This window comes from Acomys russatus, chromosome 15 (genome assembly GCF_903995435.1).
Source record: "Acomys russatus chromosome 15, mAcoRus1.1, whole genome shotgun sequence".
Taxonomy (NCBI): domain Eukaryota; kingdom Metazoa; phylum Chordata; class Mammalia; order Rodentia; family Muridae; genus Acomys; species Acomys russatus.
Window position 1 is genome coordinate 44,510,634 of NC_067151.1, and position 23,086 is coordinate 44,533,719.

A 23,086-nucleotide genomic window follows, 5' to 3' on the forward strand; every position below is an offset into this window, starting at 1 on the left:
TGAATTGTTTTTATAAACGGAAGTTTTCTGCATATGAGCTATCTCTTCCTTCTGTTGATGCCATTGAGACTTAGAACTGCTGCTGTAGCAAGGTTTTATATTATATTTCATCACGATTAAAATATTCTATTTTTTTACATTTATTGTGTGCAAGTGTGCCACTGTGGGTAGGTGCATGTGCCAAGGTGTGTGTGTGTGTGTGTGTGTGTGTGTGTGTGTGTCTGTGTGTATGCACAGGTGCGCGAACGTGTGTGGGAGTGTGTGGTCAGAAGTTGAGTCTGTTCTCTCCTTCCACCATGTAGATCCTAGGGGTTGAACTCAGGTCATCAGCTTTGGCAGCAGACACCTTTTCCCACTGCGCCATCTCACTGGCCCACAAATACCCTATTTTTAAAGCCCTTCCAGTCATGGAACAGCAACAGACGAGCAGCTTTAAAGAAATTACTAAACAGCAGTGGTCTTGGCAGCCATTCTGTTTATAAAGTTACGTAAGGACAATTTTAGCATTGTCCTACAAACATAGACCTACAATTGCGCATCCCCTTAAGCCTGGGACAAGTAAGCTTCTTATTTCGCTTGATGTGGATATTTGAGCCACAGATCTGAGTTTCAGAGCCACAAATTCCATGTTCTAATAACTTTCGCCTCAGCGTGAGAAACAGAGGGAGTGAGCCTTGAGTCAGAGGAGCAGTCAGGCAGCGCACCCTGCGTGCCCGCTCTGTCTGGGGAGCAGCCCTCTTGACAACCTGCCCACTCGCATCCGCATCCGCACAACGCGAAACAAGCGAGCTGGGGCGCCAGTGTGCGTCGTGTGCTTGAGGAACTCACAGACACATGGGAAAGAGGAGGTTTTTGATTTTCAAGGGCGCTAGTGTTGTTTTTCCTAAACAGCAACTGGAAGCGTGTTTTAACCTGCTTTAGATCACGAAAGTGAAATAAAGGAACCATTTAAAAGGAGGACACGACACGGGCCTGTGGTTGTGGCTCCGTAGTAGAGGAGTGGTTGTCCAACATGCACGGAGCTCTGAGTTGGAGCCCCAGCACCAAAACAAACAAACAGACAAAACAAAGCAACAACAACAGAACAGAACAAAACAAAACAAACAAACAAAAAACTCCCACAAAACAAAACAGCCACCCAAAGCAGACCTAGTGGAGGTAATTTTTCTCCTTCCAAAGAGCTGCCTCTTCCCTAGACCTTGTCTCCTGGGCTCCCCTCTGCATGGCTTTGTTTTCAAGTCTAGCAGGGCAGCTGGGTCCTGCTGGGGTCTGAAGGTAGATTCTGCACCGGACTCAGTGGACTAGCTCCAGCCTCCGTGAAGCAGGAGGAGGGGGTGACAGAGACCCAGGCCGCAGCCTGTGTCCTTCTTGTTTCTTCACAATCATGCTTTACTTGGCCTCAAGGATCTGACTCGAGTGCTCATTCATGCGGTCACATCTCCTCCCTCCATCCCAGCAGAATGTTCTCCAAGCGTAACTTTCTCTTTTGTGGAGCCCACATTTCCTGCTGCTCAAATAAGTCTTGGGGGTGGGGGGATGCCTGCACATTGCAGCTGCCTATCAGAACCCCGGGCCCTCACTGGCACGTTAAAGGCTGAGGGAAACCTGCTTCATCCAGTGCTGAAACAATTTTGCTCAGTTAATACTCTTACAGGGCATAACTGTTCTTATTGGCTCAAAATATCTGACATTCCACAGGGAGAAATTCTTCCCAGAAGTCTGTGCAGAGATTCACTGAAAAAAATTGTGAAGAAGAAATAAAGAGAAAGTTGTTATTTGCTGAAACAAACCTAACTTTTTACATGCTGCCTAGGGCAGGGTTCCGAATAAGGACACTTCGTCACTTTGGTGGCAGAGACCAGGGCAGTGAAAAACAGATGCTATGAGTTGCTTTTCCCTACCAGGGACCATGTGCTTCAGTCAGATGCCCCAAACCAAAAGGACAAGGCATCTTATGGAAGTACGTACTAGTCAGGAAGCCAGCGTCAGTTTTCCCCCATGCCCCCTTTGCTTTCCATGTCCTCACAGGAACACGCTGTCAGGATATGTATAGCCCCTCCACTTTGCGTAGACCTCCCAGGCTTTTGCTTCAGTGAAAGAAGAGATGGATTTATTCAAAAACATCTAAATTTCTATAAAATGACTCTGCTTTCTTGCTGGGCAGTTTAGGTCAGCCCGTGTCTTAAGCTTCTCCCACCTTGGCTGCCCCAGTTCTGTGTGGGGTCTTTCCTTCCTTGGAGGATGGGAGACGTGTTGTGTGTAAGTGTGAGTGTACCAGTGACTACAGTGATTTTGGTAGCGGTTGCTAAGCTGAGGCCATGGTAAGAGTTTTTTCTATACCCCCTTTTTTCTTTGGGGGGGAGGGGAACAGAACCATGTCATGAAATGTGGAAGAAAATTCATTTTTTTGAAGACATAAATATAGCCTAAGAAAATATAGTTAAAATGTGAGATTTAAGGAAGTCACAGAATCTAATTTTTTTTTTAGACTGACTAAATACAGGCACTGTAATGATGAGGTATTTTTGGTTTGTGTTAAAAATGTCCCTAAATTCTTCAGTTTTATATCAGGAACAGAGTTCTTTTCTGTCTGGAGGAAAATCCAAGGTCTGATCTAGCTTCTCGTGGGATGATAGTGGTGGGGTGGATGGGGGTGGCACAGGTGACGTCATGGTTCTGTATTCCAGCATCAGTGGGCAGTGAGGCAGCTTTGTCCCCCCACAAGCCCCCCTTATCATCTCTGAGAGCTGGTTTGGCCTCTCTTGTGACCCTGTTTTGGACTTGTAGTGAGAACCTTGGCTACCCAGTTATTTCACAGCTAAGTTTTCCTTCCTTTTACTTACCATTCTATAATGTCTGAGGGGTTTTTTTGTTTGCTTGTTTGTTCTGCTTTTTGTTTTTTGTTGGTAGTTTTAGGTTAGAATATTTATCAGTAAATTCGTTAGAGTTACTGGTGACATTGATATAGAGAAAACCATAGGAAGACCGTCATCTGGTTAAAAAAAAGGCTTACTATAAGAGAAAGAAATAAAACAATATATACATATGCATATGCATATATACATATGTATATGTATATGAACTTTGAGTTTTTAATCTCTTGATTTCATAATTATTTGAATATGTTAAGAAAACTGGGATATCATTGTTAGGAGACAGAAGCTAAAAAGAGTTTGATGTGATTATGGCAGGGGGGCTTCTGGGCACTCACTTGTGGGTACTTGTTGGCGGAGGAGATAAGAGCTCTTTTTGATTGACATCTGGAGTAGACAGTAGAAGCAGAGACTGAAGTGGAGACTCAGGAATGAGCCATCTCTTAAGCATCAAAGAAAGGGACTTAAAGAGAGAAGGAATCGCAGTCTGGGTAAAGCAGAAATGTAGGTGCCAGGGATGCTCAAAGAGGAAAGAGTTAGTTAATAAGAGTCAGGTGCTAGAAAGATAACAAGGTTGAGTAAGGACACTGAATTTGGCAAGAAGTCTGGGCATTTCAAGAGCTGCAGACACAAAGCTAGGGTAATAGATTAGGGCAGAGACACACTGACTCTTAAGAAGAGGTAGCACTGAATATGAAACCCATGCAGACCTATGAAAAGAATAGTCCCGGGTATGTTTTGTGTGAGGTTAGCACATCAGTCAGATGGGGCAGTGGATTTGTTTGAAGGCCTTTGTGTGGTATTGGGCAGTCCTCGTAAACTGGAATGCCTTCCGTCTGGTGTTCAGCAAGGCATTGAGCTCGTTGCTCAATTTTAATTTTTAATAAAAATATTGGCTGAAATAACCAACTTATAGCTCTTAAAATTAAAAACAAACAGTATATAGTACAGAAAAATACAGTTAAATGTTATTATCTGATTCCATTTCCAGGGTTGCTTTAGCTCTCCCTGGTCCTGCTTCTATTGGTCTCGTCATTTTGTTTTCCCTCCGTTGTTGTTTTGTGGTAACTTCTGGTATATTTTTGGGACAAACCAAAGCAAGCCTTCCTTCTGCTTGTGCCCAGTTCTGACCTCTGCCTCTCCCCCTTTTGAGTGAGCTGCCACAAGTTTTACCTTAGCACTTAGAGCCTCGTCAAAAGTGAAAATTGGATTCTTGTTTAGGTAGCTTGGTGCTGAAGCTGACTGGTGGGTGAAGAAAAGTGAAATAGTATAAATTAGTTGTCATAATTGTGTCATATTGTCATGCCTTTGTGTATTAAGGACAATGCACAGTATACATAAGGTCCGCTATTATACTGGTGTAGTCACTGAGACAGGAGCGTGGCTTTACTGTTCTGCATTATCATTGTGGCAGAGTGGTATTAGCCAACACTTCACATGTATTTGGATAAAGGACATGTTTACAAACTCTTTGTTTTCTTTCATGCTTTTAACATCAAGTGACATATAGCTAGAGAATTTCATATATCACGTCTTTATTTTAGGTTTAAAATGATGGATTTATCTGTTTTTCTGATAATGGATGTGTCAGTTTTTTGTTTTGTTTTGGTTTTGTTTTTTACATTTGTTGCTATATCTGATGCTGTTACAAGTGTTTCTTGTATTGGTTTCTTGTGTATGAATGTTAAGAGAGTTTTAAAGGATATATTTGTATGAATGAAGGTGCCAGGCAGTAATATATAAACTGTTAAGCTTAACTAGATATTACTAAATTGTTCTCTAAATTGATTGAATTAAATTATCATCCCACTGCAGGGTGCCACAGGTTCCAGAGTTTTCCAGCTAGGATTTCTCCATTGGGCCAAGGTATTGTGTAAGAGGTGACAGTCCCCCACACCCAAGCATAGACATTTCCAGTGTCCTGGTCCTCTTTAAGTTTTGATCCCATAGTGTATATGTGTAGGTAGTGCTGGGAACTGGAGATTTTTAATTCTAGGAAGTCTTAATTGGTGAGCCTGGCTTGTTCTTTGAGAACCTACACCTCTGTGCTTACTTAGCTTAATGGCACATTGCTATTCCTGAAACCATTTTGGTCCCTCCCTTTGATTTGTTTTGTTACTTATTCTATCCAGTCTGAATTATTATTTTTTAAATTTATTGCTATAGCTGAAAAATAAATGAATAAAAATAAACATGTAGAAGAGAAAACCCGACACACTGAAATCCCTGTCCACATATCATGGCTGTACTGTTGGCAGCAATGAGCTGCAGTGTATATGTAATTAAAAATTGCTCCGTGTCATTTTAAAGATGGAGATGCTTTGAAATAAAACTGCAAAAAATAAGTAGGTCCCTCTGGGAAATTTTAGTTTGCAACAGTATAGCTCCAAGTCCTGTCTAGGATTCCACTTTCTTGCCTGTGCCAGGCTACCAATGACTCTTCCATCTGTTTTCCACTTTCCAAAAATTTTTGTCCCTGATTTTTCTTTACTTCTTTGTATTTGTAGGTTTCTCCATCTGGAATCTCATTGCATTCCAGTAGACTTTTGGGAGGTGACAAAACTAAATTAATATTCAATATTGTATTCAATGTTCCTCTTGTTAATAGCTGTGCAGTCTTTATTGATAACTTATTAGTGAATGCTGCACTAACTATGTTACCTACATAGTTTCATTTAATCTTTTCTCAGAGTCTTAGGAGTCAGAGACATGGTCAGGGTCGGACCTGATGCTGTCTGCCTGCAAAGCCTGTCTTCTCCGCGTTGTACAATAGCTCTATGGCCTTTTAAAGAGTAATTTGAGGCAGCCATGGTGACCTACCTGCGCCTGCAGTCCCTGTACTCAGGAGGCAGAGGCAGAGGACCACCAATCTGAGATAAGCATCTGTGACACTCTGTCTCAACTAACAAACAAAGGAAATAAGGAAAAACAAACCCACAAACAAACAACAGAGAAAACTACTCTATTATTATGTATTTTATTTTACTTTCTATAGCACTGTTTATTAATTATAAACTAATTATGATTAAAGATAAATCATCTAGCACAATTGTCACTGTTTGAAATCTATTCCTTTTGGATTCTCTTTCTAAAAGCAAGTAATCAAATAAGGTGTTCCTTGCATGAAGAAATGTATCCCTTTTAAAAGATGTATTCGTTTTGTTTTATGTGTGTGGATGTTTTGCCTGCATGTATGCCAGTGCACCAGGTCCGTGCCTTATGCTCTCAGAGACCAGAAGAGGGCGTCAGATCCCTGGAACTGGAGTTACAGATGCTTGTGACCTGCTATCTGTGTGTCGGGGATCAAACCTGGGTTCTTTGGAAGAGAAGGCACTAGTTTTAACTGCTAAGCCATTTCTATAGCTTCTAAAACGTGTGTTCATCACATAAAAATGTGAGACCACAGCATTCTGATGCTGAAGAAAGACTAAGGAGAGCCATCATTTGGATAAACCGATTTTTTTTTTTCCTCATCCTTGTCGCTTTGCTATTGGTATTCTCCACAGCACACCTGCCTTGGTTAGGATCCTCAAAGGCAAACCTTCTAGGGATATTTTATGTAATTAAAGTAAAAAATATATATAATTATATAACAGGAATGTTTCTGCATCTTCAAAGTTTTATTTGTGCATTTGGTATTTAATGGTGTGCCATATCTATAGTTTGTTCAAAGCTTGCATCTTTAAATAGAACCCAAACAACTGAGCTGACCACTAAGGCTTTGTTGTGATTAGACAACAATCGAGAATCTTTTATTTTTCAAGGCACTGTCCTAAGTCCTGGGTGCATAAAATTAATGCAAACTTAAGAAAAGCTGAAGGAGAATATTAAAAAGGAAGGATTTTTTAAAAGTACAATATTTAAAGAAAACAAATGGAAAGCTGTAGGAAAACATGAGATAGAAAAGGAACAAGGAAAAAAAAAAAACAAATCTTAGAAGACAAAGTAAGATGGAACCATCTCTGTTATCTCCAGGGAAAAAGAGAGCCTGCTTTGCATAAATTAGCATGCATAATTTGAGCAGGCAATGGACTCCTGGAAGGTTGCCAGAATAGCTATCGGTAAGATGAAATTCACGGGAGTTGTAATTCACAAGACACCAGTGAATGTTGTTTTCTACCTGTTTACTTCCTTTGTTTTTTTCTTAATGTTATTTTTGATTACAGGTGGCTGGAGCAATGAGGGCAGTCTCAAAATTGGTTGTTTTGTGATGCTAGTGCCAAGTGGAAGTTCAGGCTCTTAAGTGGCCGTGCAAATTATAAAGGATTGTACTTTAATCACCAGTGCTGGTATTTGGAGATGGGAGGTGATCAGGTTGTGAAGGTGCTGTGCAGAAGAGCAGGGTGAGAGCTGAGTGAGCAAGTTAGCATCTTCTGCCGTGCAGTACAGCGAGAGGTTGGTTGTCTGCAGCACGGAAGGACCAGAACCTGACCATGCTGGTACCCATCCTTAGTCTTTCCTTTCTAGGACAATGAGAAATACATTTCTAGTCTTAATTTCTAGTCTGTGGTATTTGATACACCAACCTCACATTAAGAGAATATTTAGAAGTACTGAATCTTACAGCTGATGCTATTTTTAAATTACTTTTAAATCAACATTAGTGTGTTAGGACAGGAAATTTCTCTCTCTCTCTCTCTCTCTCTCTCTGTATATGTGCACATCAGGGTTACAGAACAACACTGGGTGCCATCGGTTCCCCTTTTTATTAAATGTACTCTTTGACAATTTTATACATGTATATAATGCATTCTAATGACTCTCACCCTTGTCAGCTCCACCTAGCAATCCTTTTCTGGTTCGTTGATAGCTGTTTTGAAAATATGTGTGGATGTTTTGGTTGCCTGTATGTCTGTATACCACATGTATGCCTCGTGCGTACATCCGTTACAGTCAGTTGTGAGCCATCATGTGGACGCTGGGAGCGGAATACAAGTCTTCTGGAAGAGCAGCTTCTCAGCTAGCTGCTGGGCCATCTCTCCAGCCTGGGTTTGTTTTTTGAGGCAGGATCTCTCCTTGACCTGGAACTCACAAAGTAGACCAGGCTGACCTTGCACTCACAGCTGGTCTGCCTCTGCCTCCCCAGTGGTGGGACTAAGGTGTGTGCACTAAGCCCAGGTACCAGCATTTATCTTAGCCTTTTGAATATTAGCCACATATATTTGTGGTTTTGATTTGCATTTTGCTGATAATTAGTGGAGCTGAACATTTTTCCATAGTCTTGTTTGTATTTCTATGTCATCTTTTGAGAAACGTCTTCTAAGGTATTTTGCCAATTTATTAACTGGCATATTTAATTTTTGCTATTAAGATTTTGACTTTTTTTTTGCATATTTGGGGTAGCTGCAAGAATCTGTATACTGCAGTTGTTTTCTTTAACTCTGTGGATTGTCTCTGCCCCTTTCCAGTGTTGATTTTATGCTGTAGAGTCTTTTTAGTTTGCTGTAACCTCAATTGCCAACTTTTGCTTTTGTTTCCTGCGCCTTTAAGGATGATCTCATATTCTCCATCCTGTTCTGAGACTCATTTTATTTCAAGTATAGCTTTTTATTTTTGAAACGTTTTCTCATGGAATGTGTAAACATCCATATTTTAATTTAACTTTCCTTTATTTGGAATTCCATTTTATGTTCCACAGCTAGAACAACATCTTAAATATGGTAAAGGCTCAGCTTGTTAACTGTATGGCAAACAGGCGCGCGCGCACACACGCTCACCCACCAAGAAACCTTGTGGTCAGCTCATCTCTTTATGACATTCTTGTATCCTGATGTAGGCTGGCTTTCCTTATTCCTAACACATCTTTAAAATTTTACTTATTATTTGTGGTATATGCTTTTGTGTGTGCATGTACAAGTGTGTGTGTGTGTGTGTGTGTGTGTGTGTGTGTGTGTGTGTGTGTGACCTTCTCTAGCTGCCCAGCTGCTCTCCACTTCATATTTTGGGACATGGTCTCACTCTGAATCTGGAACTCACTACTTTGACTAGAATGGTTTGCCAGGGAGCTCCAGGGATCTGCCTGTCTCCATCCTAGCTTGTCAGTGATAGGCTTAGAGACCTGTGCTGTGGTGCCAGGCTTTTGTGTGGGTGCTGGGAATCCAAGCTCAGATCTTTGTGCTTTAGTCAATGGTGTCATTCTAGCCCCTGAAACACAACTTTATAGGAAGATACACAATAGGTAGACACATAGGTAGGTGCTTCCGATGAAGCAATTTTTACTTGTCCACATTTTCTAGTTGAAATCAAAGCATTTAGGAGCCAAAACTATGATTTGAAGCTTATAAATCCGCATACAATAATATCGCTACTAATAGTGTTAATAAATTGATCATGACGGTTGATATAACTCTTAGGTTGAACTTTATCAAATTGCCAACATTAGATCAGTATGACTTATAAAATGCTGTTTTCTTCTATTTTAACTTAAAATGGGTACACTGTTGACAGCCCCCTTGTATCATTGCTTGCCATGTGGCAGGACTGGGCAGATGAGTTTACTCATTATCACAGTGTCTCACCTCACAGGGCAAACTCTGTTACTTCCTTCACCTTCTTGACAGTGGAAGCCATTAGAGAAGAATATTATGTTTTCCTGCAGCGCACACATCCATCTCATGTGTAACTCTCTTGTGTGTTTGGCAGTGCTAGTTAAGTGAATGAAATAGGACGAGGAGGAGGAGGAGGAGGAAGAGGAGGAGCATATTTGACTACTGACACTTTTTTAAGCCAGTGGTTTCTCAAAGCCATCTTACCATCAGAAGAGAAATGCACAAAGGTTTTGGCTTTGCTGATATTGTGAATACTCAACACCACTTCCCGTTGCCAGAAACAGGTCAGGGCGTAGGCAGTTCCTGTAGCTTGAATAGAGATTATTATCCCTTCTCATTCTGGTTGCATCTGGAAACCAGCAACTTTTCTTAGGAAAGAATGTGCTTTTTTTTTTTTTTTTTTTTTTTTTTTGACTCACAGAGCACTTAGAATGATCTGCTCACCTTCACACACTTGCTTTCTCTCTGCCTGGGTTTGTGACGCCTGCCAGACCCCCTCCAAGAGGATGCTGGTTTACCTTTTTTGGTTCACCAGACTATCCATACTTGGGCATGACTGTCAGGCATGACTGTTTTCAGGCACCGCCATAGGTAAAGTTTTATCTTTGAGAAGAGTTAATCCAGAAGCCTCTTATAACAGACATTTCAGGGCATGGGTGCTGGATGTTTACACTGTAATTGTTTAAAGAATGGTGATTTGCATATTGGGTTTTAATCTGGCATTAGGTCATAGTTCAGAATATGGTTTTGGTCGTTGATCCTGGTTTAATGATGCTATTTGTTTTAATATTTTTCTCTTGTGCTCTTTCTTTAAAACACACACACACACACACACACACACACACATCTTTAGAAGTCATCAAAACAATGGGTAAATTGAGTATAGTAAATGGAATAAGATGTGAAATTAATGACTATGGAGATGACTTAATAAAAATTACACTGAGTTTTAGCTATGGATGAATTTCTTTGGTAATTTTGTATAGTAATTGCTAAAAATAGATAAGCACATTTTATGTGATTGCACTTACTAGGTACAGATGAATTCTCTCTTGATGGAATCATTATTCAAAGTCTATTTAGATTTGTTCTGTCATTTTCCACTCCGAGTTCTCCTTTTTTGTAATAAGATCTTGGAATAGGATGTGAAAGAAACTATGGAAATAGTTGTCTCTGGATACTATGCAGCCTGATTTTTTTTTTTTTAATTTAAAAGCATCATTTAAAAAGAATGTATATTTATAACATCCATGGAAACAGTGTATTCAGTAATGGCAGCAGTCACGGGCTGGGAAGCAGCATTGGGTAATTTGGCTTAGTTTTATCACGCTTAGGAATTTCCATTAGATCCTCCTGTACAGAATTATTAGCTATAAATAGAGATCAGCTAATTTGATGAAGAGCCTGTAGGTCTACAGATAATTGAGCAAATACATCATGGTTTAAAAAAAAAAAAAACAAACTCACAAGAGCTGACAGTAATAGTGAGTAGAGCTGAGAAGAGCTAAGTAGTGGGGAAGAAAGAGAAGACACGGAGAACAGTCATGGGTTTGTGTGTGGCAAAGTGCAGTCCTGAAGCCAGCCTGCTGACACGCCTTCTCACTAGGAGCCCGTGTCCTTCCCCACGGTCTTTTGCTTGTCTGCCTTCCTTCCCCATTTGTCAGCTCCGCTCCTGCCCGCTTTGCTTCTTGACCATGGGCTACTTCTGCTGAGCGTGTTGGGGAGGGGGGAGGAGTTGTTCAGCTGCAAATGCAGTCCCGCCTTTGCACAGTGCCTTCCAGAAGAATTCTTTCTGCTGTCCTTTCCAGTACTTTTTCACTGGCCAGTTTTGAAATAGAAAAGTGTAATGCTTAAAGAGGCTTCTCCGGGTTCATTTCTTTCACTTCTCTCTCTTTTTAGGGATTGTACATAAACAAAATCAGCACTGGGAAAGTATTTCAGGAGAAGGGCTTAAATTTGTGTATGGCTTATTTATTTGGTTGGTTGGTTTTCAAACAGGATTTCCCTGTGCCATTCAAGCTGGCCTGGAAATCTCAAGTGTAGCCCAAGCTAGCCTCTGGCTTGTGGTCCTTCTGTCTCGGTACAACTGGCTTCTGTGTCCCAAGGATAGGCCTTGAAGCACTGGGGGAAAACTTGTGCCTTCCTCTCCAGGGAGCCATGTTTTTAAGGTATCATAGAAAGTGTAAAAGTGTGCGTTAAGTCACACTGCTGACCAAGGGATGGCAGTTAGACCTCTGCACACCCCATGCAGTTGACAAATGGCTGAGGGAGGGAGGAAGGGAGGGAGAGAGAGAGAGAGAGAGAGAGAGAGAGAGAGAGAGAGAGAGAGAGAGAGACTGCCTGATCCTTGGCTTTATGCTTCTTGGGGTGAAGTAATTAGGGCACACAAATGTCTCCCAAACCTCCACACTGTATACTCTTTTGCCCACCTATGCATGTATCCCGTGCCTTGCTTGAGGATTTGCCTGGCTATGAGACTGTAAGTCATGACATGTGATCCAGTTAGGGGAATATTTTTGGTAACAGTAAAGCAGAGTATTTAAATTTGGGACAGTGTCCTGCAGTTCACACATCAGCATGTACTCTAAAAGCCCCATAGAATCCTTCTGTATGCCAGACATCATTCGAAATGGGGAGGGGTATGGTGACAAAACTCTAAAACCTTTCTTGTTCCCTAGATAGGCGTGGTGCACAGTAGATGATTGACAGGTCAGGTGGCTGATGATGAGGGGTACTTGGAAGAGAGCAAAGCATGGAGAGGGGCTGGTGAGCATCCCTGCCTGAGTAGAGAAGAGCATAGTTTTGGATGAGTGAGCTGTGTTGCTATGTGAGACTCACAGTTTATGCTTATAGCCATTCTTGAATCTTCTGCATCGTTTCCTTAGGTTCCATAACCTGCTCAGATATCAAGGAAAAAAAAAAAAAAGAAGAAGAAGAAGAAGAAGAAGAAAACTGGTAGAATATAGGGGTAGATAGAGTCACTGAAGACTAAACCATATCCAAATACCCCGAATTCCTTTGGTTGTGGTTGGTCACCAGAAATGAATGGGTATAACCAAGGAACAAAAGTCGGAAGTACCGACAAAGATGCATAATTCAACAAACAAAGCAACTCATCTCTGAGTCTGGATCTCTCTGCCCGCAACGGGATTGTCATTTTTAACATAGGCAAGGACACCAGTGGTTAGAAAGAAGCAGCAATGCCAGAGCATAGAAGTCGTGCTAGGGACGTGTGGTGTGGCACTCATGGACAGACTCAAGGAGAAGAAGTGGAAGCGCTTTCTGTTCCGGAGCAGGGCCCTATGGCCGCACTGCCTGCGCTGCCTGCGCACTGTCTTCTGCCTGTTGTTTGGATGTCTTTGACCTGAAATGTCTTCCCTTCTTGTTTTTATTTGTCAAAAACTCCACTGTAGTCCTGGAGCCCCCCTCTCCCCCGCCAAGCTTTTGTTTCTCTGTCTGTGTCTGGCACCCAGATAGATGAATGATGTGTGCTAAATGATCAATGCATGTGTGGTACACAGAATGAATGGGGTAGAGTGGGAGGTCCCAACTGCCATATGCCTCCACTCTTCTGAGTGCTGATTCCTGTTGGAAGTGGCATTGCAAGGCTTTGTCCCATCTGCAGGTGCTGTAGCTGCTCCCTCTTTCACATTCCTCTGATCAGAACAAAGTGGTATTGTGGGTAAGGAGGCTGGCCTCCAGACAACCCAGTCATCAGTCACACCAGAGAGGAGGCTTCTCCTCGCGTGTTGGAGTAGCCAACATACAGAGCTCACCTTTTCCCATCGGTCGTTTTTGTTTGTTTGTTTTTAACAGCTAACTGTCCCCTTCTGGGGCTTTTTCTGTTTCACTCTTGCCTCATCAGCTCCCTTCTCACCCAACAAATGGACAGGGACAGACCGGAACAGGATTTCATTTGTAACCTGTCAGCTTGCCTTGTCATCGGGCAGAGATACGGTTGAGCATTAAGAAGGGTTTGGGAGGCAGTCATTAAGGGAGAAGCTGCTTTGGTTTACCAGAGGTGGGACCTGGGGCATGAGTACACCGACGATTTCCAGATCATCACGGAGAGCTTTGGTCCCATCAGCATGTCTGCTTGTCCTTTCCCGATCCATCAGTGTTTTCACACGCACTGCATCCTGGCTAACGCAGGTAGCATCTGGCAGCTGCTTTATCCAGGAAAACACAAGCGGGTTGGCCTGTCACATAAACAGGCTTGAAATCCTCCTGGCAGTTGAGAAAACAAGAAGAAATCCCCAACGCCTGGCACGATGAATCTTGGCTTTGGGAGCTAACTTGATTCTCTGTTAGGTATGCATTTTGGCTTTTATCCTGGTTTAAAAACAAAAAACCAACCAACCAGCCAACCAACCAACCAACCAAAACCTAAGCATTTTTTGGCATTGCCACTAACATTCTTAGTGGGTGTAAAGTCATTATGTCTGCCATTACTGAAAGCCACTTTGGTCTCTGGTTCTTATGTTTTGTGTTAGTTAGCTTGTTTAATCCTTCAGTATTATTACCAAGAAAGAGATTGCCTAAGCTAATTTAGAAAAATTAAAATTTTTCTTGAGGTAGCCTAACCCTATGAGGGGAGCTGTTTGTGAAGGGTAATGTTTTGTATTCTCCCCATCTGAATAGCTTGTGGTGTTTAAAAAAATATTTTATGGTTATTTTGCTGTTGTTGTTCTTTTTAAAGACAGGATCTAATATATCATAGGCTGACCTCAACCCAATGTGTGGTTGAAGATGACCTTTGAGCGTCCAATCCTCTGTCCTTCACCACCTAAGCGCTGGGATTACAGGCATGTGCCTCATGCCCTTCTTACATAGCTACAGACTAAGCCTCATCCACAGACCAGTTTGTAGGTTTCGAAAGGGATTCGAGAAGCTTGAATTCACACAAAAGAGCAATGAGTCAAGTCATAATCACACTTTGTTGCTCTGCAAATTAGATTCTAAGGCGTTCATGCCAGCTGGGGAGTGTTCTGGGCATCCACATAAAATAGTAGGGCAGCTTCCAGCTTAGTCTCTACAATTGTACATGCTGTAGTGTGTGTGGGTGGGCATCAGACATTAAAATTGAGTTCGAAGCCTTCCCCTTCTCCTCCCTCCCTCCCTCTCTTCCTTCACTTTTTTTTTTTTTGGTGGAGCTAAATATTTTATTTTTCTCATGAAATTCTAAGACTATTTAAAATAGTTTAAAAATAGCCATTAAAATCCTACTCATAAGCATGCATTCAACTGTAGCGGCAGTAGACTTGAGGATTTAAGAGCCTTTTGAAGCAGGTTTCTAATTGCCCACTTTAGCACAGATAATAAATCAACACTTGCAGAATTCCTGTTCCACACCAGGAGTAGTGTGAGGTACCAGGGACAGAACTCAGCTACACTTAATCCCACTGCATCTGAACCTACCTGGCACAGCACCCAGGTGAGTCTAATGTGGGACGCATCGGGATGCTCTTGCTCAAATGAGCGCCATATGTTGTTCTGGAGAACCCAGGTTTCTCATCAGTAGCTGCATGATGAAAAAAGAAATGAATGATTCTGACCAGGGAAGCAGGTGTGCTAAGTACAGATCTTCTTCTCTCCTTCCTCTCCTCTAAATCCATCCCCCCCCCATCCTTACCTCTGTGGCAGATCACTTTCTGAGGCCTCCCTCATGCTCCCGTCTCTAGTGGACCACAGGGATCGCCTCCTCCTTCCCCTCAATATTGACCAAACTCAGAAAGCAGTCTCTGGGGAACCTGCGGGCCACTCCTGCCGGGGAAGCAGATAGGCTAACTGCAGACCTTCCCCTTTCCCTCTGCCCCTCCAAATCCAACCTCCCAGTCTCATCCCCAGCTCTTCAGCAGAACACTTGCTGCTGCCACCCCTCAGGCCCCTGCCGGATCACATGGATCTTCTCCCTATTAACCCCTCCCTCCTCGGTTCTTTATACCAGCCCCCAGTGCCAGCAGCTTCTCCCTGAGAACTCACTGGCCACTCCCATCAGGGGAGCAGGTGGATTAACTGGAGATATTGACCTCTCTTTCCATTTCTCCCAGTCCATTCCCACAGCATCACCTCCAGCTCTGTAGCAGACCTTCTGTGGTGGCCTCTTCTCACTCTCTGGCCCTATTCCCGGGGGACTAACTAAGCAGATTGTGGTAGAACATCCTGATTTCCTCCTGTGGGCCACCTCAGCCCCACTCCAACACATCCTCATACTGAAGTGTCAGCTCCGAACATCTAGAAACACATTTACCTGGAACCCCCAGCACTCACACCTATCCAGATCCCAGAAGAATTTCTTACTGGGCACCACACAGCCACCACAGTCTGCTAAGAACCAGAGGGGAAACAGAAATCAAGGAATGAAACACCTACCCAACAAAGACAAGACCAAACATCAGCACCTAGAATTACAGTCTTCCCAATCCCAGAGGATTAGACACCAGCATAAAAATACAATCAGTACCAGCCAGGGCAGTGTGTATCTAGAGCCCAGCAACCTACCACAGCAGGCCCTGGGTATTGCAGCATAGCTGAAGCCCAAGAAAAAGACCTTAAAATACCTTTATGAATATGATTAGAGGCATTTTACAGCAAGCCCATGGCCAATATCAACTTAAATGGAGAGAAAGTCAAAGGTATAATACTAGAATCAGAAATAAGATGAGCTTGCTCATTTCATATCTATTCAATACAGTACTTGAAGATTTAGCTAGAGCAATAAGTCCACTAAAGGGGATCAAGAGGGTACACATTAGAAAGGAAAAAGTCAAAATATTGTTGTTTATAGGTGATATGATAGAGTATGAAAGTGACTCAAAAAATTCTACTAGAGAACACCTACAGCTTTTAAACACTTGCAGCAAAGTAGCTGGATGCAAGATTAACTAAAACAAAACCAAAAACAAAGCAGTAGCCCTCCTTTATACAAACGACAAATGAACTGAGAAAGAAATCAGGGAAAACAACACCTTTCACAATAGCCTCAAATAATATAAATATTTTGGTGTAACTCTAAACCAAATGAGTGAAAGACTTGCCTGATAAAAACTTAAAGCCACTGAAGAAAGAAATGGAAGAAGACATCAGAAGATGGAAAAATGGCCCATGCTCATGCGTCAATGTGAGCAATATAGTAAAAATGGCCTCCCTACTTAAAGCGTTCCATACATTCAGTGGAATTTCCATCAGAATCCCAACACGGTTCTCTACAGACCTTGAAAGGGCAGCTTTCAGCTTTATATGAAAACACAACAACCTCTGGATAGCTAAAACAATCCTGATTAATGAAAGAGCTGCAGGAGGCCTCACAATCCCCATTTTTAAGCCTATTGCAGAGCCATAGTAATAAAAAACAGCATGGCATTGGCACAAAACAGGCACATTGATCAATGAAATCAAATAAAAGATACAGATATAAGTTTGCACACTTACAAACACCTGGATTTGGATAAGCCAAAAATACACAACAGGGGAAAAAAAAAAAAAAAAAAAAAAAAAAGACAGCATCATCAGCAAGTGGTGCTGGTCAAACTGCCTGTCTGCACGCAGAAGAAGCCAAACAGATCCATACTTATCAAACTGCACAAAACTCAATCGCAGTGGATCAACATAAAACCTGATGCACTGAACCTGATGGAAGAGAAAGTGGGGAGTAACCTGGACCTCATTGGTACAGGAGACAACTTCCTGAACAGAACACGGGCAGCACAAGCACTACGATCAACAATTAATCGAGGAAGCCTCATGAAACTGAGAGGCTTCTGTAAGGCAAACACACCATCATCATTCAGACAAAGCCTCAGCCTACAGAATGGGAAAAGATGTTTAGCAGCTACACATCTGCTAGATGGCTGATACCCAAAATTATATAGAGGACTCAAGAAACTAGATATCAAGAAAACAGATAATTCAGTTACAGAATGGGGTTTAGATCTAAACAGAATTGTCAAAGGGGAAATCTCAAATGGATGAGAAACAAAGAAAATTCAACATCCTTAGCTACAAGGGAAATGTAAATCAGAACTACGTCGAGATTTTATCCTATACCCGTCAGAATGGCTAAAATCAATAAAGAGAGTGACAGCTCATGCTGTCAAGGACGTGGACCAAGATGAATAGTCCTCCATTGCTTGTGGGAGTGCAAACTTGTACAGCCACTATGGAAATCAGTGTGGCAGTTCCTGAGGACGCTGGGAATCAATCTACCTCAGGATCCAGCTATTCCGCTCTTGGGCATATACCCAAAAGATGCTTCATTCTACCACAAAGACATTTGCTCAACCATGTTTATTGCTGCTCTATTCATCATAGTCAGAAATCGGAAACAACCTAGATCTCAGGAGAAGGGTGGATAAAGAAAATGAGGTACATTTTTACACAGTGTAGTATTCCTCAGAGAGAGGACAAATATGATTTCTTAAAATTCACTGGTAATGGAAAGAACTAGAAAAATATCATCCTGAGTGAGGGAACTCAAACCTAGAAAGAGAAATATGTTATATATTTGCTTATATGTGGCAATTAACTATTAAATCATTGGTAACCAAGCTACAATGCACAGAGCCACAGAGATTAGGTGTAGAGTAAGGAACTAGGGGTTTTAGATAGATCTTGCTAGGAAAGGGAAATAGACTAGATAGTTATGGATGGGTGTGGTTTGGAAAAGGAGGGTCAAGTGGGGAAGGAGAGCGGGTTGAGAGAAGGAATATGGGAAGACAAAGCTAAAATTAAGGACCATTTAAGGGGTAGCATGGAAACTTAATACAGTAGTAACTTCCTAATGTATGTACACATATGTGATGATCTTAATGAAATTGCCAAAATAGGGGGAAGACAGAGTGCCAACACTCCATCTCTTGTTACCAACTAAAGCTTTCAGTCCTAGAATTGGGTTCATCTAATTGAGCTGGGAACCCTTTAATGACCCATTGGTCATTGCCAAAAGTATAGGTTGCACTCCACAAACTGGCAGCAAGGCCCCATTGCCGAAGACAACGCCTGTATAACTTACTGAACACGGGGAAGTTGATTTGATGCCTAAATAGAGCCTTCACCCCTACATTCTAGCATCCTTGGTACCGGAAGATACCCTGTACGCTCCCAAAAGAAAACGTGAACACCAACCCAGATAGAAACCCTTTAGTTTATAATGGTTTCCTGCCTGTAAGACATGCTAGTGCAATGGTGGCATAAAGGTTGTAGAGCTTGTAGGAGTAACCAACTAATAATCTAATTTGATTTAAGGCCCAATTCATCAGACAGAACCCAGACTCAGCACTGCTTGGGTGACCAAGAACCTGAGACTAGATAGTCCAGGGACCTAGAGCAAGATAAAAAAAAAAAAAAAAAAAAAAAAAAAAAAAAAAAAAGAAAGAAAGAAAAGAAATGTAGCAGTAAAATGACTCCTAATGACATTTTTGGTACACTCATAGATCAGTGCCATATTCAGCCATCATCAGAGAAGAGTCCTCCTGCAGCGGACGAGAACAAATGCAGGGACCCTCAGCCACATTATGCAGAGAGTGAAAGACTTTGGAACACTCAGCCAGAAATAGGATGTCTCTATCAAACTCTCCCACCCCCACGCCACCAGGACTCAGGGAACCATGCTGAAGAGCAAGCAGAGTATAAGAGCCAAAGGGAATGGAGGACACTAAGAAAATAAGGCTTCTAGATCAACATGAGCAAAGCTCAGATGGACTCACAGAGCCTGAAGCAGCTTGCACTGAGCATGCGCAGTTCTGTGCCAGGTCCTCTGCGCATGTATATGTGTGTGTATATGTGTGTATGTATGTATGTACTCTGATGTGGTAGCTTTGTTTTAATCTTATATTTATTATTATTTCTTACAAGCTTATTTGTTTTCTAATGAGAGACAGAAAGGGAGTAATCTGGATGGGAGGGGCGGTAGGAGGGAACTAGGAGTAGCGGGAGGGGAAACTGTAATGACGACATACTATGTGAAGGCGGAGTAATACGCTCATCACTCCTTATTGGTTGCTGTGGAGGTGAAATCCATGGTGCCTAGCATATTGCATGACATGTTTCTGTCACTGCTGCCTGTCTGTCTCCCACTCCTAGTGAGCCTTATCTGGCCAGTGGTGCTGGAGCAGGCGCCTGTGATGTACTGAAAGGTTCTGCGTGAGTTTGTTCGACAGACTCCCACTGAGCAGTCTGGCAAGCCGTGTGGCCTGACTGCGAAACATGCTCTATGAGGGAGGTGGCCTTTCACCCTTGCTTTGCTCCAGTCTGAGTGGTAAACTGTACTACCTCAGGGCTTTAGGGACTGAGGTCTTCCTCACAAATGTGTCATGTTGTAGGAAACTGGGAACAGCTTATTGGGGACTGTCTGCTTTTAAAATGGGTGTATGAACACACAAAATTAGATGCTGTACTTTGTGAGACACTGATCAACAGATCACACTAAAATTTCTAGTTTGTTCTGTGGATTTCATTTCTGAAAAGAGAAAATAAAGATCTTATTTATTTATTTATTTATTTATTTATTTTATTCAGATTACAACTCAATTGTTATCCCATCACTTGTATTCCCCCATTCTTCTCTCCCTCCCCCTTTCACCCTATTACCCTCCCCTAGGTCTAAGACAAAGGGGGACCTCCTGCACCATATGGTCATAGACTATCAAGTCTCATCTTGGTAGCCTACTTATTCTTTCTTTGACTTCCATCAGGTCTCCTCACCAAAGGGAGGTGGTCAAATATGGGGCACCAGACTTCATGTCAGAGTCAGTCCCCGCTCTCCACATAACTGTGGAGAATGTTCATAGCAGCCTTATTCATAATAGCCAGAACCTGGAAACAGCCTAAATGTCCCTCAGAAAATAAAGATCTTAATTTACAGTTTAAAAATATCAATGGTTAGAGGTTTGTTTGTTTGAGACAGGGTTTTAATGTCCAGGCTGGCCTGGAACTCTATACGTAGACCAAGATGGCTTTGAGTTCAGAGATGCAAATACTTGTGCCTCTAGGGTGCTGGTATTAAAGGTGTGAGGCACTGCACTTGGCTTGGTTAGGAGTTTATAGTTTCTTTCCAGGTTATCTTTTAGACGCTGGGATGGAGTTGAGTTGGCAGAGTGCTTTCCTAATATCCATAAAACCTGCAGCTCTGCATATACCAGGCATAGAGGTGCACACCGCCAATCCCAGCACCAATCCCAGCTTCAGGGGCAGTTGGTCAGGTTGGTCTAGGCCAGTCACAACTACATAGTGTGATTTTGTCTCAAAACAGAGAAGGAAAAACAAAACAAAACAAAACAAGTCGTTTTCAGAGGCATGCTTTCTCAAACGTTCACACTGTTTGGAGCATCCCTGGCTTTACTCTGAATCACATTGACACTGTCCTGGGAGGACCAGTGGAAGAGAACTCAGATTGGCTTTTTTTGAGTACATCCTTTGACTTACTCTTCTCTGTTTGGGCCAGAAATCAATGCTGTCTTTTCTAGGGCAGCTGCAAAAGGACTCGAGGACTCCCATCTCTCTCCTGGTGGCTTATTACTTAGAGAAATCTAATTGGCTCTGATTCTGTAGGTAGGAAGTCTGTTGCTCACAGCAGTCATCCCAAGAAAGCCAAGGTCCTGAAAGGTTCCAGATGTGTTCTTAGGAAGTATTGCTTGTCTTCAGAAAAAAGTAAAGAAAGACACAGTGTAGCTGCCTGGGTGCTGGGCAGGGAACTCAGCCGCCTTCTGCACTGGGTCTGGCCTGTCGATGTCCACTGAGAAGCATATGGCTCCACTGAGAAGCCATTGTACCTGTCATCTGTGAAGTCGTAGTCTGTGTTCAATGTTTCCATACTGAAAATTTCTGCTGGCTGGTCCACAGGTGCAGAAAATCTAAATGATTCCCCACTCCAGAGCCAGCCCCTGTATCCAGAATATCCCATCTCTTCCTCCATCTGGGTCCCCATTGTGTGTATGGTCCAACCATGATCACGGATTGGTGGCTACTGCCTGTGTTTACTGAATAGACTCACTAATGTAGCTGCAGGTAACAAGTGCTTCTATACTACCATGAACATGCTAAGTGTTTAAAGGCCTTTGACTTTTTAGTGGTTTTACCAAAACAGCAAACAAACAAAACCAAAGCAACCAAAGCCAAACAAACAAACAAACAAAACAAACAAACAAAAAACAAAAACAAAAAAAAAACCAAAAAAACCAGTTTCGTGCAGTAAGAATTGTGGAAGCCCTAGACAGTGTTCTATGAAAGCTTAGTGCAGGTTGGCATTTCTGCTTGTTAAAGAAACAGTAGTTTCCTTGGAGAACTGCCCCCACCCCCAACACACACAAATGTTTGTTTCATTTAAAAAAATCAGAAGCAGTATTTTTACTTCATACATTAAAATTTGGTAGCTGAACTGGTAAGTTGATCTATGATGTTGTTATCAGTTCATTTTAAAGTAAAGTAAAGTAATTGTAAATAGAAAAAAAAAAGCTGCTTTGTACTATCTGAGCCCTCTCCTGTGTGTTATTGTCTGGGGAGCCTTGAGACCAGCTGGATCGATTGATTGAATGTCCAGAGAAGATAGGAATAATAATAAAAAGAGACAAGAAACAGAAAGGACACTTACAGGTCTATGTACTAGACGGGTGATAAATGAGACTAGCAACAGGAGTTTGTAAAGGCAAACAAGTGCGTTTCCTTGGCCTTAAGCCCCTGTTACTGTCACACTGGGGTTGTTCGTATAAAGAAGGGAATCTAAGCAAACAATATTCCATTCTCATGTTTAAATAGGTATACTACTTCTCCTTTAATACCCGCTGTTTCATTGAATAGCACCTGGGACATAGCTCCAGTTAGCTGGAAATGTTCTGCCATGCATCTTACCAGAAGGTCGGGTCGTTGTGTCAGGGAAAAATTTGCTTGTCCTTGTTGTAGGAGGGTTGACACAGAGGCTGAAGCAATGAGATCAGACTCAGATTACGAGGTAAGGGCACTGGTCCTTGGAGCTTGCCGAGCTAACAGCTGAGAGGGGAACTTGGCTACATGGCAGGGAGTGGGGGATGGGGAGATGGCCCAACAGGATGTTAAAAGGTGCTTGTAGCTGCATCACCTATAATCCCAAGAACTGAGACCTATAATGTGGTGGTGGTGGTGGGGAGGGCAGGGACAGTTCCATGGAAATAGGATTGTGGGAAGGCTTGGTGAAAGCTGGCTTAAGTGATAGAAAACTGGTTTCTTTGTTAGACTTTTCCGGAATCATTTGTTCTGGAATGAGGGATCCAGTAGGAACACATGGTAAGGAGGCTTTTCCATGTCACGGGCTGATGGCACCCTTAATGCTTTTGGGAAATGCTGTCATGTATTTACAAATCCGAATCATGGTCTGTGGTAAGAATGCAGTCGAGGTATTTGTGGCATTCTCCTGGCGGAGGTGGGTATCTAGTCAGTTTGGGGAAGCTTGCTGAATCCCAGTTTGCCTTAGGTTTTATAAGACTTACCCAAATGTTCTTGATTCTGAAAAAAGTGAGGCCCTACAATTAGTATATTAGTTTTCTCCACAGACACAGGCTGTTGAGAGCTAGCTAGACTCACATGATTAGGGAGGCTGAGAAATTACGTAGCACATCATCTGTAAGTTTAAGAACAAGACAGTGATGGCTCAGTCCAAGTCCAAAGACCTCAGAAGCAGGGGAGCTAGTGGCGTGT

General features: G+C 42.3%; 1 protein-coding gene and 1 pseudogene across 1 annotated transcript in view; one reads left to right on the plus strand and one right to left on the minus strand.

The window, feature by feature from the left end:
- Positions 1–23,086, plus strand: part of Ppm1l (protein phosphatase, Mg2+/Mn2+ dependent 1L) — a 241,413-nt gene that overhangs the window by 58,358 nt on the left and 159,969 nt on the right. The gene's annotated exons all lie outside the window — the stretch shown is intronic.
- Positions 1–23,086, minus strand: part of LOC127199590 (NEDD8-activating enzyme E1 catalytic subunit-like) — a 61,531-nt pseudogene that overhangs the window by 249 nt on the left and 38,196 nt on the right.